The sequence below is a fragment of the Salmo salar genome, chromosome ssa16 (assembly GCF_905237065.1).
Source record: "Salmo salar chromosome ssa16, Ssal_v3.1, whole genome shotgun sequence".
NCBI lineage: Eukaryota > Metazoa > Chordata > Actinopteri > Salmoniformes > Salmonidae > Salmo > Salmo salar.
In genome coordinates, this window is record NC_059457.1 from 36747397 (window position 1) to 36767990 (window position 20594).

General features: G+C 40.5%; 1 long non-coding RNA gene across 1 annotated transcript; it reads right to left on the minus strand.

Annotated features, from left to right (window-relative positions):
- Window positions 1-5592: 5592 nt before the first annotated feature.
- LOC123727818 (uncharacterized) lies at window positions 5593-17856 on the minus strand. Its single transcript, XR_006759749.1, has 3 exons — window positions 17431-17856; window positions 8372-8442; window positions 5593-7287 (listed from the first exon to the last, which is right to left on the minus strand). It is a non-coding gene; the product is annotated as an uncharacterized lncRNA (long non-coding RNA).
- Between the last annotated feature and the right edge of the window lie 2738 nt (window positions 17857-20594).

Consider the following 20594-nt stretch of genomic DNA (forward strand, 5'->3'; position numbering starts at 1 on the left):
AAAGATATGTGTTGCATAGAAACACGAAGTGGGTGGCCAGCAGAGATAGACGGGATGGACTGAGGGAAGCTGAGGGTTGGTATGTGGAATTGGAGACAAGTGGGAGTGGAGTTGCTGTTTGAGAGAGAGAATGATGGTCAAAAGATAAAGAAAAAATGTCAAAATAAAACATAATAAAAGTATATTTCAATGACACTAAGTGGCAGTGTTTTTACAACTAATGCCGGTTTGCCTGAGGCTGATGCCATGCAGGTGTTTGTACACATGCGTATACAGACACTCTCATTCAAATAAACACATACAAGAACACACACATACATGTAATAGTGCCAGACATGCACACAAACATTTAAAGTAGGTATTACTGTTATGATTTCAGTTGTCCTTGATGTACTTTGTTTTAAATGTATTATTATTTGTATTTGTTTTGCATTGTTGTTTGCTGTTTTCTTCTGTCTTTTCCTTTTTTCTCTTTAGTTCATTCTCTTGGTTGCTGCTGCAGCATTCTGTGGCACGTTAGTGCTAGTTTGACAACCAGAGGGCATCTTTGAGAAGCATTTGACAGTCTTCCATATTGGCATTACTAGAGAATTTAAAACCTTTTTTGTAATAACATAGTATATGGGATTGATTTTAAGAAAGTTGGCTTAATTCACTTGATTATTATGATGTTTCTATTCTGAGAAAAACCCAAAAACGAAACCCTCAGGGTTTCCATTAGGATGGAATGAAAAACATATGGCGATGTATAACGTGGCGGTTGGGAGTAGGGTACAGCATAAGAGGATTGGAGGATTCTAAATGATTTGCCTTCATTAGACAACTTTGTTCCAATATTTCTGTAAATCAGTGATATTTAGTCCCATAGTAATTCGTTATGGATCCATAACGAAACAACATCTGCATTTTGAAAGACTATTTTTATCATTATTTTATTAACGAAAGCAAAAAGATGCTGATGAAGAAATACAGTACTCTACAGTATATACTTTTACATTTGGATAAAAAAAAGCATTTTGAATATGTAAGCCACCTGCATTTGTTTATTAGGCTACTGTGCAGTCTGACAAGTAAACATAGCCTATAATACATACTGTAGTAAACATGGTAAAGTGCCTAATTCATTACATAAGGGAGAGCAGGCCATGTCTGTACTAGAGAATGCAGGCACCCGGGAGACCGGGGTTCAATTCCACGACGGGGAGGAAGGAGTTAGGATGTCCTTGTAAATAACAATTTGTTCTTAACTGATTCCATGTGTTTTTTTCATAGTTGTGATGTCTTCACTATTATTCTACAATTTAGAAATTAGCAAAAATAAAGAAAAATCCTGGAATGAGTAGCTGTGTCCAAACTTTTGACTGGTACTTGCGTAATTAATTTGATTAATATTATGGTGTTTCTATTCCAAGAAAAATGAAAAACCCTCTGGGTTTCCGTTAGGATGGAACGGAAAATATGGTGCTGTACAACGTGACGTCGGCAGTACAGTACCTGGCTATTTAGTGAAAGAATCCCTGTGCCCTGCAGGCACGGCACTTGGGAGACCGGGGATCAGATCCCCAATGGGGAGGAAGGACTAGGCTGTCCTTGTAAATAATAATTTGTTCTTAGCTGACTTGCCTAGTTAAATAAAGGTTATACTAAGAGCATAACATTTCAGCACCCTAAATTTTCTAATTCTAGTGTAAACAATACCCAACAATACAATCCCCATGCTTGTCTCAGAGCAGTGCGAAACGGTGCTAAAATAGTTGTAGGCTTTTGCTTAAAATCCTATTGCTTCTTTAAATAATTACGATATGGTTGTCCTTGTTCAATAGAGCCATTGGACTTAAACTAGACAATTCAATTTCCAAAAGCAATTATAGCAATTACACTAGCTGTCCAAGTAATACTAGAGTGATCTATGCCCTGTGCTGATTTGTCGAACAGTAGCTGGTTGGCAAGTGAAAGTTGTAAACATGTTTCCAGAATACTTGTTATCACCATTTATCTTCCTCTTTCAGCGATACTTAGGAAGTGCCTGTTGCTAGCCTAGCGTCCCAGTCCCATTAGTCAGCAGCATCCCTGCCTACTTTTATTTGGAGCATTCCACTTTAGTCTGCCTTATCAGGGAACCTGAATAAACAGAGACACAGTCACACAGCACAGGCACAGCCACACATACAGTCCTTGTCCCAGACCCTGTGCATTCCTACCTGCAGCTTAGACAGGAGAACCTCTAGTCCGCTGGAGCTGCCAGGGGCTGCCATGCTGGGCCGTACTCGCTCTGGAGGCACACAGAGGTAAACAGAAAGGAAGATCAGACTAGAGCCAAGCCCACCTTAACAATACACACAGCCATCAAGCCATGCTAAGGCGACCATCAGCAGCAAGGACACATTGTCTTCCTGTGGATTTACTTAACAAGGAAACCCAGTGGAGCTGTGAGAGAGGGGCGTTCAGCTGTAGGCTGAAAATCTATCTCCACGGATCAATCCCTGTACTCTATTTGTTGCTGGACGTTGAGATTAGTTTCCTATAAAAAGGGCATGACAAGACTCATGGATAAAACAGAGCCTCTCACTCCACAGGAGTGTGCCCATTTTTATTTAGGGAAACACACAGGGTCTAGAGAGAGGAGTGGGTGGATGTGTGTATTATGTTTTGGTGGAGAGGTGTGTGTGGGGATGGCAGGAAGTGGACATTTGGACTGGCAAATGGGAAACAAAACAATGCACAAGTGTCATCATCTGTCTTGTTAGTGTTACGTCAGATGCAATTAAAAACATTTAGGGTGTAGGTTAGTAACTATAGAAGTCAACATGAATGACACACAATAAGAACATGAAAGACAATACAACTATCCTCTCACTTTTAACCTATGGTAAAATCTTCTGTGTTATCTATTTTGTAACACTTACGAACAATATGTCACACACATCCAGTGGTAACAAATATTTAAGAAACAGCACACAACCAACACACTGAGGATGCATAAGAAACACATTCGGTATTTGACTGCTTACAATGCCGCCTTCTTGGGCAGAATGATCGATTCACACTTACAGGGGCTAAATGTCTCACATGCATAATGGTGTTTTAAATGTCTCACATGCAGTGTTATTTAAAATGTTTCACTCGCATAGTGTCATTGGCATAGGGATGTTTGTGTTTGGGAAATATTGCATAGTGTGATTGGCGTCATGGGGAAAGAGTGGTGTAACGAATGGGTCAGTGCTATCTGGGATTCTTGGGACGTCCCTACCCTAACCCTAATCTTAACCATAACCCTTTTCTTACCTTAGCCTTACATCAACCATTTTACATTTCAACTTCAATGGGATAGGGACCAGTGGAGGCTCCTCAGAGGAGGACCTTCCTACTCAGTGAATTTCTTTAAAAAAAAAGACATGCTTTTTAGATAAACCGTTACTTAATATATTCATGTCACCAAATAATTGCTTAAAACACTGTTTTGCAGTGAAGGTCAACAGTAGCCTCAACAGCACTCTGTAGGCTAGCACCATGGTGTAGCCGCAGGACAGCTAGTTTCCGCCCTCTTCTGGGCACATTGACTTCAATACTAAACCTAGGAGGCTCGTGGTTCTCACCCCCTTCCATAGACTTACACAGTAATTATGAAACCTTTCGTATGACGTACTCCAACCTATCAGAGCTTTTGCAGCATGAACTAACATGTCCACCCAATCAAAGGATCAGAGAATGAATCTAGTACTGAAAGCATAGCTACAGCTAGCTAGCACTGCAGTGCATAGCATGTGTTGAGTAGTTGACTCAAAGAGAGAAAAGACAATAATTGAACAGTTTTGAACAAATTCATTAAAAAAATGAAGGACAAGCAACAGAGAATGAGAGAGAGAGCTAGCTGTAGTTCATATTTTTTTCACTTTCATTTTACTTAGCTAACGAATGCAGCTAGCTAGTTTAGCCTACTCAGACAACCGGCTCAAACAGAGAGGGATGCTATGTTACCTAGCTGGCTATGACTATCCAACACTGGGACTCTTCCAAGTCGAGGTAAGCTTTTGATTTTATTAATTTATTGCCACTGGGGACTGCCGGTGTAACTGCTAAACTACTTGTTAACACTTTACTGCATGATTGTAGCAGGTTTACTAAACGCGTTAGTTTTAGTAGCTATGCTGACTTGACGTTAGCTTTTATGGTGACAATGATTTAGGCTGTGTGTAGCGGTTAGAGGTTATGATAAGGTTTGGCTTGGAAAGGCTTTTTGCCTGGTCACAGACAGTTGATGTGTTGTGCACTGAAGTCCACAAGCAAAGGGAAATGGTGAGAGGAGGAGAGCGTGTAGATGTGAGAAGGAATTATCCAACAATCAAAGGTATAATGGTGTTCGTATGTGGCTACTATGAAAGTGAACTGAGTTTTCGTGTGATCAGGAGTGTATTCATTCCGTCGATTCTGGTGAAAAATGTTTCTTAAACGGAAGCAAACAAAACGGGAATAAACATATCTGAATTTGTCCAATAGATTCTCTTGTTTGCAACTGTTGGACTAATGATTACACCCTAGATCAGCTAAATGCAGGCAAGAAAGATTCTCCACATAATGCAAGGTGTCTGCATAACGAACTATTGAAGACAAATTTGTGTGACGCATAGAGGGGTACATTATGCATATTTTCCCATGATCATGTATGTCAATGTCAAAGGAGTTTGGGTCATCCCTACAATGCGGTTACTTTTGGACCTCATAACTTTTGGGGATGTTTTTGTATTCTATCAGAAAAAGGACGTTTGACAGTCAGAAAAACATATTGGTCAAGCTCGGGCACTTTTTTTAGATACATTTTCCAAACTGTTAGGTACATAATTCTAACAGGGTGGAACCACTGGTTTACCGGACACCCCATGAGCCTGTCATCAATGTCTATTCTTTTTATTTAATAAAACATATTGACAGTAACCCTCCAAAAAGTAATTCATAAACCTTTTTAATTTCCATATGTTCTGGGAAGCTGAGCGTTTGTTTCTTGGGCTTCAGGAATGTGACAGAAAAAGTGAAAAATAACAAATAAAATTAATAAAAGTGTCGTAACTTTACTTTCTTTAATCTGATAACTGTTATTTATTTAATCCATTAACTATGTTTAGTTGTTACCCGATTAAATTAATCATGTAACAACTAACTCATTAGGAATTTGGGGCACCACAGAAGAGTTTGTTTAAAGAGTCACCATCTCACGAATTAAACTCTACGAGATATATATATATCTTATTAAGCATTACCTCTAATCATATCCTAACTCTGAACGTCGTAACCTCATGCATCAGGAAAAAAAACCTTACTCATGATTCAGTACCCCAGCAATTGGTTTATTTATTTACTAGCTAATTAAAAAGAAAACAGGATAACATACACACAATACATGAGAAGAAAGGTCCCTAGTGGACTGACAAAATATGGCAGCTTATACACAACAAATGAAGAGGGGTGGGGAGGAGAGAGAGAGAAAAACGACAGTCACTTATCAGCGATACATTCTAGGACTGTCCTCACATTAATCATATACCTGTATTAATCATTAATGTATTTATGTGTTAATGCTGTTCGCTGTTTCTCTGTCGGAGCCAATCACTTTAAGCACTCTGGTCGAAAAGGACAGTTCCATCATACTGACATGCTCTTCTGACCTCACTCAGGGTGTGGCTATATAATGTGAAAAGGATATGATTAGAAGTTCTCTTATGACTCCTAAAATCTCATTCCTATCTTAACAAAAATACTTTAATAAATGTTCATATCACACAGACAACTTACTGGATGGAAATTTGACAAAGGGATTATCCTTGCCAAATTACAGGATTTCGTTCATACAGTTTTTAATGACATCACAAAATGAAAAACAATGACATTAGTTTTCTACATCTACCCACTGACCATTCCCCAAATTCTTTGTTAGAATTATTGTTCCATTATTCACTTTTTGGGCATTAGAGTTTTGGGTGTGCAACAGTCTCTGAAGACAAAATACATTTCTTTAGCCCAGTGGTCACCAACCTTTTCTGAGTCAAGATCACTTTCGCAGTCAAAAAGCAAGCTGAGACCTACTGCTCAGATTTTTTTTTTTTTTTTTACATTAACCTGATACAAACCAGTTTTGTAGGAATGAGGTTTGGGCAGTTGGCCTAATACATTATCCCTGGATATTGGCTATATGATTGCCTGCCAATATTGTTAATCAGACCATATTATATTTCAAATCTCGAGCTTTGATAACAAAATAGATCAGTTGGTTTAGCACTTGTGAGGCACTGTGGAGCATGAATGGAAATTAATTGCTTTTTTATTTTAATGGACTGATGGTACACGAGGTCAAATCACGAGGTCAGTGATCTTCAGGTCGAAAAGTCAGAGCTCTAGAAAGATGCCCGAGTTTCCAACTTGGAATTCAGAATTGGATGACTGTTCAAAAACATTTTCCCAACTGCCTCTCACGTTCCCTGCTCTCTCCTTCCTTTCCTCCGGTGAGACTGATCAGAGAGAGGGGACACAGTCTTCCACCTGATGGCGAAACTCGAGTCGCACCGCATCTGCCTCATGCACAAATTCATGTTATGACCAGAGAAAGTTAAATATTCCTTAATATTAAAATCGACATGACGAGCTGCTAATAACAATAAAACGCAGGGCTATCGATACTTGGCTACTCATTCATTGCAGCTGTGGCCTGAGCGGAAGTACGGAGAAGCACGTTTTGTAATAGTGTTGAATAAAAACAGTGACAGTGCTGAATATAAACTTAAACTCACTCATTAAAACAGCAGCTCTTCGTTGTATTCATTGACAGTCTCCCTGTGGTCATGGTTTTAAAAGTTATTAAATCTTACATAGGCTTGTAGCCTATTAAACCTGGCAGTGGCCAGGGTCATGGAAGCTCTGTAGCCACGGTGATTTGAGCTATCCGATTGGGCAGCACAGTAGGTGCACTCGATTTAGTCACAGATTTTCCGGGTCCACCGCAGAGTTTGACTCATGGGAACACTTTGCTTACCCGTTGTGCAGGACATTTGAATCAAGTGCACCTAATGGCAACAGTTCAACACGATTTAAAAAAAGGAGCACCAGCCTTTATCGTTCGTTGGCTTTTCTACAGAAATATTTGGTGATCAACTAGGAATGCCTTGAGATCAATCGCGATCGACTGGTTGGCGACCACTGCTTTAGCCAATACTAGAGAGTGAAAAGAGAAAGTTTCCCCCTCTAGAGATTTACAGCAGGGTGTGAACGGTGACCATCCAGCAGCTCCCCCTCTCCTCTCTGTGGGAAAGAGAGCAGCCTGGTTACTAACACCCCCCCACCAGTCTGATCTAACCCATTCTGATCTGACCCAGTCATGACAAAAGTATAAGGGGATATCAGTGAACAAATGCAGTGGTCAAGGCTACGATGGCGCTAGTGTAATGAATGGCGCTTACTCAGGTGTTCAAAATTCATATCAGACCAAGAGCTTAATGCTTCTTAAGTACTTGCTTATGAGTTTTAGCAGAATCGACAGTTACAGGGATGGTAAAAACATCTTGATTGCCGTAGCAACATCAGGGAAACTGGGAAGAAGGGAGTTGTGCTTCAAATACAGCAGTTCAGTAACATTTTCAATTGAGCCTCTCATTCTCTTTAGTTGCCAGCAGCCAATAAATTGGCAGACACAAACAGATTAGCATCTTTAGCAGACAACAGTTTGAGGGCATGAACAAAAAAAAGCTGTTTGCCATTTCATTCATACTGGTATATCTTGGCATGCATCATTCAAGACTAAGTTTAAATTGTGTGCAGTGCAATGGACATATAGTATAATGTACAATGTTGCAGGAAAGACTACTACTTTTCTATTTAAAGTGTCATTTTTATAAAACGTTTGTAAAAAGCGGCTAAATATGGTATATAGCTATAGACAGTACACAGCATAACGAAACGATCCCTAGTAACCTAGAGTTTTGAGGGTGGACTGGCTGTATTATTTCGCATTAATAGACAGGTTTTACACACAACTTTCTATCCAATCTGGGAGAGTGTGTGAGGATGTGTCACGTCCTGACCAGTAAAAGGGGTTATTTGTTATTGTAGTTTGGTCAGGGCGTGTTTTTCTGTGTGTTTTGGGGTTACATTCTATGTCCTTTTTTCTATGTTTGGTATTTCTTTGTTTTGGCCTGGTATGGCTCGCAATCAGGGACAGCTGTACATCGTTGTCGCTGATTGGGAGCCACACTTACGTAGCCTGTTTTCCTTTGGGTTTTGTGGGTGGCTAATTTCTGTTTAGTAGACCTGACAGAACTGTTTGGCTGTCGTTTTCTCTTTGTTTATTGTGTTCTCAGAATATATATATTAAATGATGAGCACTCACCACTCTGCGCCTTGGTCTACTCCATTCAACAGCCGTTACAGGATGGCTCATGTCATGCAGGTTCAGGTAGCCTATACAGGACAGTTGTATATAAAAAATGGTAGCTGATTAGTGTTCTGTTGCATTTAACATTTATTTTTCAATCTGCAATGTTTGAATGTAACTTTAATTACTGAACGAGTAATTACATTATTGCCACCCGCCAGCTGTCTAAAAATGGCAGCATTGCGACACCGTGTATAGCTTCCTGAAATGTTAGGCTTAACATGAGAAAAAGACAACCAAATAGGCCTACCAATAAACAATTTCCATTAGCTAATGCAAAGCCCTTGCAACGCAAAGCCTATTATTGAGTCGATAGGCATGCAGCCGCATAGACATGCCACAATTTCAGCACCATGGACAGTGAATTCCAACGTTGCAGGGGACCAGAGAAACTGCGTTACGCCAGTGGGTGGTACCTAACAGGGTGGAAATTTGGAGCCTAAATTAGCCATAGCTCTGTGAGTGAACAAGACTGAGCTAACATAATGAACGCTTGGACAGGATTTTAACTTCTCTATCAAACACATTTTTACATTTTAAAATGATAATTCTCTGTAATTTATCCTAACAGGGCAGAAATGAGTGGGACATACAGAATATCCACCTGAAAAAAATTGCTAAATTAATATAAAAACACTCAGTTTTAACTTTGCACCATTGTTTTTCCACCAAAGAAATTATGACACTTCCTGAATGTGGTGTCATTGTAGGAAGGGGTTGATTTCTTAAATGGAGAATTTTAACAAACTAACAGGGTGGAAAGTGATATTAGGCACGCACAGAAAATCTTCATAATAATAAAAGACAATAATCATGAAAAAAACATTGAGAGAATTTATCTAGGACTAAAATCAATGAAGAAAGATTTTAAATTTTGTATCTTACGGCTAATATTTCTTGTGGAAGTTGATGAATAACTCCAAAAACGCCTACATACACTGAAAAGAAAGTGTTCAAAATGCATAAAATTCCCTTTTAAAGATCCATATTTTTGTGTTAAGGTAAAGGACACCTCACCTTAAATTTAAAGCCTTTTGGAATCCACATTTTACTCTAAATAAGAAGCAATATTTCCTGGGGACAGAAAAGGCACCGCACAGTAGCAATGTTTATACGAGGTACATGACACTTTAAGAAATGTTTCAGGCACCACATTCAGTGCAAAATGCTGTTCCACAAGTGGTCAGTGCCAGTAGGGATATCAGTGAAGATACAGTTACAAAAGCCTGAGTTACACACACTCTCATGAGAGAGATCATACAAAGGTGAAGTGTCCTTGCTTTTGAAAATGTATCCTCTTCTTCTTTAGGTTTCCCTTATGTTTATAGTGGTTGGGATTGACAGGTCTTTGACTCAGGCCCTTGTGAAGAGAGCAAAGTCTTGGTAGAGAGAGGGGAGGGAACCTGATGCCAAAAAAGGCAGACTCAAGCCCAATTGGTGGGCTAACACAGAAATCATTGCCTCAGTTCGTACACACCGACTTCCCCCCAAAAAACTCCCTTTAGAGGCCCACAGTAAGAAGATCCTATCCTTATGACATGGGCCATCCTCCCCAAGCCCTGGCTCATCTTTATTAAGTACTCATTAAAAGATCATATGAAGACAGTGTTTCATCTAATCATATGACAACACTGTAATGGGCCCTATTCCTCCTCAAAACCCAATCAATGTATGGCTCCATGGTGAAGAGAAAGGCAGAGTAAGTATGTAAGAGCTGGCTATTTCTACCATGTGAATTAGAGAAAGGATGGAGAGGAGAGGCTGTAAATTATGAGCGATGACAGCAGGGTAGGCCAGGAGGAACTTTCTGGACATAATTGATTCATTTAACTTTGTGTTTTTTCTGCAGGAATATGGAATTCTGGGGATAATACTGATCTGGTATCAGTTTAACGGAAGTCCCACTCACCCGGCCTAGGACATAAACAGAATAGGACCATGGGGGGGGGGGTTGGCATTGCCCACCCAAAATGTAATGTACACTTTCAAAAGTACTATCATGCCACCATCTTCACTACCTTTATACTTTTCAGTGTTGCAAGAGGTCTTAGAAGACAGTATTTAGCATTAAGTTTGAGTGTAAAGCCTTTGACTTCTTGAGATATCTAACAACCTACACAGAGTATACCAAACATTAGGAACACCTAATATTGAGTTTCACTTCCACCCACCACTTTAGCCCTCAGAACAGCCTCAATTCGTCGGGGCACGGAATCTACAAGGTGTCGAAAGCGTACCTCAGGGATTTTGGCCCATGTAGACTCCAATACTTCTCACAGAATCTGTTGAGCATGAAAAACCCAGCAGCGTTGCAGTTCTTGAGAGAAACTGGTGCGCCTGGTAGCTACTACCATACCCCATTCAAAAGGCACTTAAATCTTTTGTCTTACCCATTCACCCTCTGAATAGCACACATACACAATTCATGTCTCAATGCTTAAAAATCCTTCTTTAACCTGTCTCCTCCCCTTCTTCTACACTGATTTATGTGGATTTAAAACAAGTGACATCAATAAGGGATCATAGCTTTTACCTGGATTCACATGGTCAGTCTACGTCATGGAAATTGCAGGTGTTGGTAATGTTTTGTATACTCAGTGTATAGGCCTACTGTTGATGTGTCATTAGAGAGCATAAAGGGCAATTCCACGATAATGGAATCATGCTGAAAGACAGATTTTTCACTTTAAAATGTATTCCAAACAAAAACCATTGATTTAAAAAGTTTTACAAACCAGACAACTCTATGCACCATGACTACCTTGAACAATTTACAGAGTAAAATAAAAAATATTTTAAAAAAATACTGGAAAAACTGTGCAGATGCAAAGTTTGGTAACAGAATTATGGTAAAATCTCCTTCATTTTTATTCTGTTTGCTATCTGCACAGTTCTTCCAGTAATTGTGTTTTTGTAAAAAATCTGTGAAAATTGTAAAAAGTAGTCCTTGTGCATAGAGTTCTAAGTTTTATTAAATATTGAAATCAACGTTTTTGTTCGGTATACATTTTAAAGAGTCAGCATAAATCCGTTGCCATGGAAAAGCTCAAACATAATCAACTGTTTAATCAACTGCTTTTATCTCAGTTGACTGGCCTGGCCTTAGAACTGTTTTCCTGTGACCTCTAACATTAATTAAAGGACAACCTCTATGTCCATACTTGAGGTTTGTCAGAGATACTGTAACAACCACTACTGTACATAGCACATACTGTAGCAAATCCTCTCCATAAATATGTCATCCAGATAGACACGCGTCTAGGGAAACAAGGTGCCGTATTCTCTGATAGCAGCGGCCGAGGTCAAACTCAAGGCTTAATGATGTGCTATGATGCTGGATGATAAAACGGGAAGGCTTAGCTTACCCATCCGTATCACTGATGAGCTCTGACTGATGAATGACTAAGGTGTTTTCTAACGCCATACGTATTTCAGCTGTTCATCAGAGGGTACATGTCCTTAGACGTTGCTTGCTATTGAGCTAAAACAAGACTCAAACCAATAATGTCTATCATGATGGCCAATGTTTAACAGACTGATGGACCACTTTTGAATGAACTTTAGGATTGCTTTTTCTGGATTGGAATTAGGTATCAATATACTAAAATCAGTCTAAAGAGCTGTCTTTGGCATTTCTAGCCTCATGACAACGTCCTTGAAGAGTGATTCTTCTTGTATGTCCAGTTCTTTCTATAATCTATATAAAACTATTGCTGCTTAGCTTAGAAGAAAATTCATATTAATTGATCAAAATCATCCAGTAAAAATGTGGTGTAACTCTGGACAAACTCTGGACAGGTAGATAATATATCAGCAGCTATGAACTTTCCTATCCATTTTCCATTGAATTGACATGTCATGTTTTGGCATATTTCCACAGGTGGGGGCTTGGGATGCACGTATGGCTTGTCCATGTGGTCCCTAATGTGTAAGTTGCATATGGTGCCCGATCTAAATACTAGACGGCAGTACACCTGTCCTTGCTCAATCCAATCACGGTGGTAGTAATGTTATACAAGCGGTGTACAGATTATGCCAACTTTGTTACAAAAGGTGTTTACCGTTATCCAACAAACAGATTGGGAAATAGTTGTGTGTGTGTGTATGGGGCTATCTATAAATAAATGGGGCCAATTTGTGACATTGGGATCGAAATTTCAAAATGGTTAGAAACAAAATAAATAGGATTTTCATGCAGTTCCACATGTATACTTAGAAGAATAAAAGTGAATATATGCAAGTTGACCCATAGGCCTAGGACAATATACTGAATAGGGATGCACCGATATTACATTTGGGGCTGATACCGATACTAAACATTTTAGAGGCCTTTTTTAAGCATTCTAGTACAAACACACACCAAAAAGCTTTGTTGGCATTTACCTATGTCCCCATTACCAATATAATCAAAACTTATTTCTTTCACTTATTGCTGTGCTGTTTCATTGTTTTAATTTGTTCAGTCTCAACCAGGATTTCATCCATACATGTCAGGCAGTGAAGTGTCAGCTCTGTCTGTCCGAGGCCTCTCTTCCTTCCTCAGTGTGCACTATCACTGTGTCCGTTTCCATCTTGTCCAGCTGTGTCTAACATTTAATGTAAACCCCGTTTCTTGTCTGCATCGAAGTAGCGGTCTTTGTACCTAGCATCGAGCATAGTGGCGACACAGTAAAGAGGCTCAGAGAGAATGCCACCAAATCGCTTGTTCACAGCCTCTTGTAGAGTACTTTTGCAAGTTAACCCCAGGTCTTTGTCGGCAGTTTTTTGAGACGGCATTTCAATGCCATTACATAGGGTATCACGTCTGCTACAGACGCAGTTGATGAGCTTATTTCTTGAGTCAGTTGTTCGAATGGAGCTAGGAGCGTGTTCTAAATTGTATTTTAATGTTTAAGGACTCTTGGAAGATTAGTCCAAATGGGGACGAAAAGAGATTCAAATAAATCAATACTGAGTATATAAAATTTTGTGCATCCCTAATACTGAAAACATTTATAACACCTGCTCTTTCCATCATATAAATTGACCAGATGATTCCAGGTGGGAGATATTTTTATTTTTTTAAATCATCTTTATTTAACTAGGCAAGTTAGTTAAGAACACATTCTTATTTTCAATGATGGCCGAGGAACAGTGGATTAACGGCCTTGTTCAGGGGCAGAACGACAGATTTTTTCCCTTGTGAGCTCAGGGATTCGATCTAGCAACCTTTCGGTTACTAGTCCAACACTCTAACCACTAGGCTACCTGCCGCACCTATGATCCCTTATTGGTGTAATTTGTTAAATCCACTTCAAAATCAGTGTATATGAAAGGGAGGAGACAGGTTAAAACATTATTTTTAAGCCCTGAGACAATTGAGACATGGATTGTGTTTGTGTGCCATTCAGAGGGTGTATGGGCAAGACAAAAGATTTAAGTGCCTTTGAACGGGACATGGTAGTAAATGCCAGGCGCACCAGTTTGTGTCAACTGCAAAGCTACTGGGTTTTTCACGCTCAACAATTTACCGTGTGAATGTTCCACTACCCAAACGACATCCAACCAACTTGATACAACTGTGTAGCCTATATGGGCAACGCAGATACACATAAAGCCATGAATAGTGGTATCATTAACATTTCAGTAAAAGCATTCTTCCCCAATACATGAACACAAATATGACCAAAGAAACTAAACAAAAACACAAATGTGACCATACATTGTGTGCATCACACCAATTTGAAGCCAACATTAGATGTTGTCGTCCTCATAATAACCGCATGTGGTTTCACCGCAACAGAGTAGCGCAACACCCTTCAATTGAAGCAGCGGTAAACAAACGAAAGTGGCCACATCTCTTACAAAACTTGTTTTTTTTTATGAAATCATGGACAATAAGGGAGCAGGAAAACGTATAAATTGGCTACAATAATTACAAGGACTTTTCAAGCACCAAATTTAGTTTCAAGGTAGGTCTATTCCAGTACTTGCATTTCTGAGCTCCACATTTAAGTTCAAGTAGGCTAATTCAGGCCCCTTGTATTGTTTAAAATTGCAGGTGTAACATGGAAAACAAAATGTATGTCAAATTATTTCATTACCAGATCATAATGTGAATAAGCCTATGCTATGTCATTTGTCATTATATCCAGAATAAGTAATAGGAATAGCGTTGGGTGTTGTGCAATAGTCTATCCTATACACATGCGCACAGTAGAATCGGTGTCCAATCCGAGGCACAAGAACATATTACCTGGGTGCTTTCTGTTATATCTAACGAGGCCATGCTGTAAATTAAGCATACAACAGATGATCAACCTCAATTCACTAGGGATAATAGATCCAATGTGGATCTAGGCACAACCGTCTTCACTGGCATAATGAATGAGACACCAAAATATTCTGGACATTCCTCACAAACAGTAACGGACTGGCCACTGGGAGCACCAGGAGAATTCCAGGTGGGCTGGTCAATCTCTGGGCCGGTGGTCCGCCTGCATTATACATGCAGGCGAACCCCCCCAGTGTTCAAACCGGCTAGCGGAAAAACTCAAATTTGACACCTAACAAAGCTCTGAATGCCTAGATGTCACCATCCTGTGGGGATTTTGTGGGAAATGGCAATCACTTGATGTTGTATACATTTTAGCATTTTCATTTGATTCTGATTGCTTTTGCCTTGTCGTTCTAAATGCTAAATTTCATTAGACATATACAAACGTTGATTAGCGAATTTTATTTCATGTCTATACAGCCATTGGTGGCAAATAGTATACATATTGTAAAACCAATGAAGTCCTTTCCCTCTCAAATTCATATTTTGTGCGGGAGAATATGGCTACAGTGATTTGCTAGCTATGATCCTCATCACCACGGTTCCTACCACTTCGCCTCTTACTAGACAACGCATTGAAACTCAACATCATGCCAACAGTCCGGTGTGAACGGTGAGTAAAGACACAAAAAAACGTGTTGTGTTGTCATTCATTCACTTGATATGAAATAGTGGGGCTGCTGCTGTGTTTTTGTAGTTCTCCAAAATTGGGCCTTTATATATTATTTTATTCATATCCAAGTTGATGGTAGGTCCAGTCCAGTTTCAGTGGATGTGAGCATTGATGTTGATGACAGGCCCAGTCCAGTTTCAGTGGAAGAGAGGAGTCAGGGAAGGCCAGGATGCCAGACAAACTTTTGATTATTTCAAGAGACCCAAGTCAGATGACCTAAAAACAACAAAATTGTTTCCACCCTATGCAGGAATAAATACAAAATAAATAAAAAACTGTGGTACAGAGGGTTTTCTGTTTTAAAGACGGCACCAATCGGAAATGGCTGTCATACAAAGAAAGCCATGTGTTCAATTTGTATGGCATTTGCGAAGTCTGACAGCAGTATTTTTATGAGTGGAATGACGGATTGGAAACATGTTCACCAAAGGGTAGAAGAGAATGAGAAGAGCAACATGCACCGAAGTAGTGCTGAGGCATACTTTTTAAGGTCCTCCAAAGCAGACATTCAAAGTCTGCTCAGTGGCAGTCAGGTGTCTGCCCACAGAGAGCAGGTATGCAGGAGAAGGCAGGTGTTGGAACATGTCGTAGACATAGTGAAAGTCATTGGCAGTTACAAGGGGATGCCGTCTGAGGCTGCGTATACATTAGAAGACACCAGTATCGATCACAGTCATTTTTTGGAGATGATATTACTGCTGGGAAAGTATGACATCTGCTTGAAAGACATTGCTGTGTTACTCCGTGAATGCTACCAAAGGATGGATGTTTGGGAGAAGAAGAGCCAGGACACGTGACACAGACACCTATCTCCAATCGGAGAAACACGCTGGTGGGCTAAGGATAGTGTTTTGAAGAAGGTCTTTTGATCCTTTGGAAAACCAGACCAGGGTCTCTATGTTGAAGTACTCCTCACACCATCAGCCATACAAGGACAGGCCAACATGAAGACAACTGTTTGGGTGAAGGCAAGAGGATTTATTGAGGCTCTTCTCTGGTATGAGACGATACCGACAGCTCAAATATTTCTTCAGATATTTGAGAACACGTCACCACTGTCCAAATATCTGCAGACAAGTGGGTTGGACATCATGTCTGCCCATCGAATGGTTGTGGCTACACAGGAAACCCTGAAAAGGCATGTCAAGAGACTGACACCATTAAGGCAGCTATAGACACATTTGTTCAGTTTGCAAATAAGAAGATCAAAAGAACAGGATGAGGACACAGAGCTGGAAGAGGTGGAAGCCACTGCCACAGAAACAGGCCAGAAAAAAGGAAATCATGTCTGGAGATGTGGCTCAAGATGAAGGTTTGACAGAGGCAGAGAGTGCCTATAAAGGCCACAATCAAATTATGGATACAGTCACAAATAGAAAGCGCCTATGGATACTGTCTCATGGTACTCTATATGCTGATCTAGCCCTTCTGGACCCTAGAAACTTCTCCCAAATAACATCCAATGGTCTTCCAGAGACAGCCCTTCAAGAGCTCAGCAAATGTTTTCTACGATTTGATAGCCGAACTGTTGACAATTTGCAGTGTGAGCTGAGTAGCCTCACTGTACAGTGGGAAAGACCGAAAAGTTCAGGATTGGAGAAATACATGACCAGGACAGGGGAGGATGGCCCTGATGGAAATGAAGGTGAGGTGGAAATGAAGAATAAATGCTGCTCATCCTGCAAAGAATGTCCACTGTGTTACCAGATGCAGACACGGTACAACCTGCTGACTGATGCATATCATATCCTTGGCCTTGGATACAAGTTCTTACTCACCCTCTCAGTTACCCAGGTAGCTTGTGAGCAAAGTTTCTCTACTTTAAAGTATATCAAGAGCAGACTCAGGAGCACTCTCTCACAGAACACCTAGAGGCCTTCATGCTGATGGCCACCAAGAAGGACATCCTAATAGCCCTAGATACTGACATGGTGATCGATAGAGTTGCAGAGAAAAGCAAGCTGTTGAGAAAATTGCTCCTCCACAAGGTAGTTGCGACATATTTCCTGTAACTTGCTTACTTACCATTATTTTACTCCTACATTTCTTATGTCTCTTTTTCTTTCTTTCATTTTTGCTATCCAATACTTTGACAGCGTGGAGACAGCCACCTGACACTGAGCAGCAGTTAGACAGTTCTATGTTTCAGTGAGTATTGTGGATATTATAGCATCTCTTTATTACTTCGGGCTTCAGGTGATGTAGATGAATCATGACTCATGATGGCTTGTGCTGCTCTCTTATAGGTTACGTTGGTCACACCCTGATCTGTTTCACCTGTCTTTGTGATTGTCTCCACCCACCTCCAGGTGTCACCCGTTTCCCCATTAGTCCCTGGGTATTTTTTTCCAGTGTTCCCTGTTTTCTGTTACCATTTTGTCTTGTCAAGTCAACCAATGTGGTTTTCTTATCTCTCTTTTTCTAGTCCTCCTGGTTTTGACCTTTGCCTGTCTTGACTCTGAACCCACCTGCCTGACCATACTGCCTGCCCTGACCTCGAGCCTGCCTGCCGTTCTGTACCTCCTGGACTCTGACCTTGCTTATGATCTTTTGCCTGTCCACGACCATTCTCTTGCCTGCCCCTTGGATTATAATAAATATCAGAGACTCGAACCATCTGCCTCCCGTTTCTGCATCTGGGTCTCGCCCTGTGCCCTTATAACGTTCTATGTTTGGAGAGGTGTTCAACCATTGTTTTTTGGAAGGTGTACTCCCATGACTTAAAGCCAGCCAGCTGACCCTGAGCAGCAGTTACAGTTCTATGTCTCAGTAAGTATTGTGTATATTTGAGTCTCTTTTTCACTCTAGGCTTCATGTGATGCGAGGTAGTTCAATCATGACAAATACAGTGTGTTCTGTAGAAGTTTTATAACAATGTGCAGCGTTTGTGTGTGTTCTGCAGCCTTTTTAAAGTAGTACTGCATAGTGATCAATGGTTGTGATCCAGCTATGTGGTTGTATTAGGGGCTGATCGTGTGTGTGTGTGTGTGTGTGTGTGTGTGTGTACGTGCATTAGCAGGGCAGCCGTGGTGGAGTATACGGAGGCCGGTTTTGGTGGTCCGGTCTGGATCAAAGTCCAGGGCCTTTTTTTTCTTCTTTTTTTAAATTATTTTTTTTACTCCCAGTTCGTCCCTGCTTGCAAACACCTTTTTTACAGCACTTGTGATAGTGCATGCAATGCAACAGCCCAACAGCTCTTCGTCACTTGGCAGTCATTCGGAAAATTCCTTCCTGGATCAGATGATTTGTGAAAGTATCACGGTGTAACTAATCAGCTGGGAACCAAACGTGCCTCCAAGTATTATGCATAATTGTTGATGAACCACGTTAATGCCCACATCGATTTAGGTTTTAAGTATGAAGGTAAGGTGACTCTCTTCGGTTAGCAGCATTCTATTTTGACAATTGCATTTATTTCGGATTTGTGTGCCCTAAAATGTTTTCACCCCGTAACATAAGGAGACACAAAATGTTATGTAATACTCTCTCTGCTATGCTAAGCCACGGCCATGTTTTTACTATCTTCAGAGACCAATCACAACTGTCTGTTGGACCTGTAGCAGGACCCATAGCGGGGAAACACTGACAGAAAGGATTCCTTGGACAGAATGGCTTGAATGATGTCAGGTTGGGATTAACGCTGTGAACTTTTAACGGGGAAGCAAAGGGCATTGTGAAGTTCATGGGCTAAAGAGTTGGCAGTAAGCTGGGTGGGTGACAGCAAACAATTAAGGTGGGAAAGGGGAGAGCGCTAAGGCTTCAAAGATCTCAGGGGGTCAGGCTGAAGGGCAGGACACAGGGCTTGAATAAGAAATAGGGTGGAAAAAAACTCTACTGTACATTCAACACATACACTGAGTGTACAAAACAGTAGGAACACTTGCTCTTTCCATGACAGACTGACCAAGTGAATCCAGGTGAACACTATGATCCCATACTGATTTCACTTGTTAAATCCACTTCAAATCAGTGTCGATGAAGGGGTGGAGACAGGTTAAAATATGATTATTTTTTTTTTTAAGCCTTGACACCGCTGAGACATGGATTGTGTATGTGTGCCATTCAGAGGGTGAATGGGCAAGAAAAAGATTTAAGTGCCTTTGAATGGGGTATGGTAGTAGGTGCCAGGCGCGCTGGTTTGAGTGTGTCAAGAATTGCAGCGCTGCTGGGATTTTCACTCCCAACAGTGTCTGTTTTGTACACTGTGTATAGCTAGGCCTATATATAGTCCATCACATTTTAACATATTCAAAAACCACATCAGCTGTTGTGAAATATTATCTTGCTGTAAGCCGTTTCTAAACATGTACGTGAAATGCAACCGCTAATCAGATGAAATAAAGAGCTTATATTTGTTTCTTTAATGGAAGGTAGGTGCATGGATTTAACCTCGCCAGCCATTGACTTGCAAATACAACAATAAATCAGAAATAACTGAATCGATCTGAGGATCTAACGTACGTGTGTGTGTGTGTGTGTGTGTGGGGATAGAGATTGGGTGCTATGTGCCTGTGAGAGCAGGTGTTTTTTTAAGCGTACAGCTTATGTGCTTGATGTATAGGCTTCCTGTACTGAACTTCCTGTACTGGTGGCGTCAAAATGGAGACGCCAGTGAGGTTGAGAAGTCAACCACATACTTTTTTTCTCCCTGTCACCCCTGTTGATGACACAAGCCAGGACAGCAGCCCACTGGCAGGGAGATGAAACTGGCTGTGCCGAGGACGAACCAGAGAGGAGAGCAGCCAGCTGCTGGATCAGATAATGTTATTACACCGTAAGCAGCCTTGAGAGCATGGGTCAGGTACACGCTCTTCCTCACATCAAGGAAAACACAGAGGAGGCCAGCTACACTTTTTCTCAAGTCAAGGAAACCTGTACGAACCTACAATGAACCCGAGGGGTGTGTATGTTGTAACGCATAATTATAGTGAGGGACAGGATTGATATTAAACTATTGTTTGCCAAATTACATCCCTTATTCAAAGGGAAAAAATGACAGTGGTCAGCCAATATGTGATCATGCACCAAATGGCTGACTATCATTTTAACAAAATATTATAACTTTATATGTAGACAGACACCTCACATGTTATTAAACATCAAAGATGTTCTCCATTTAGTTTGGCCTGTGAAATGTGTGCAGTGAAATTAATCTTCACCCCCCCAACACCAAAAAGGGCATTGAATAC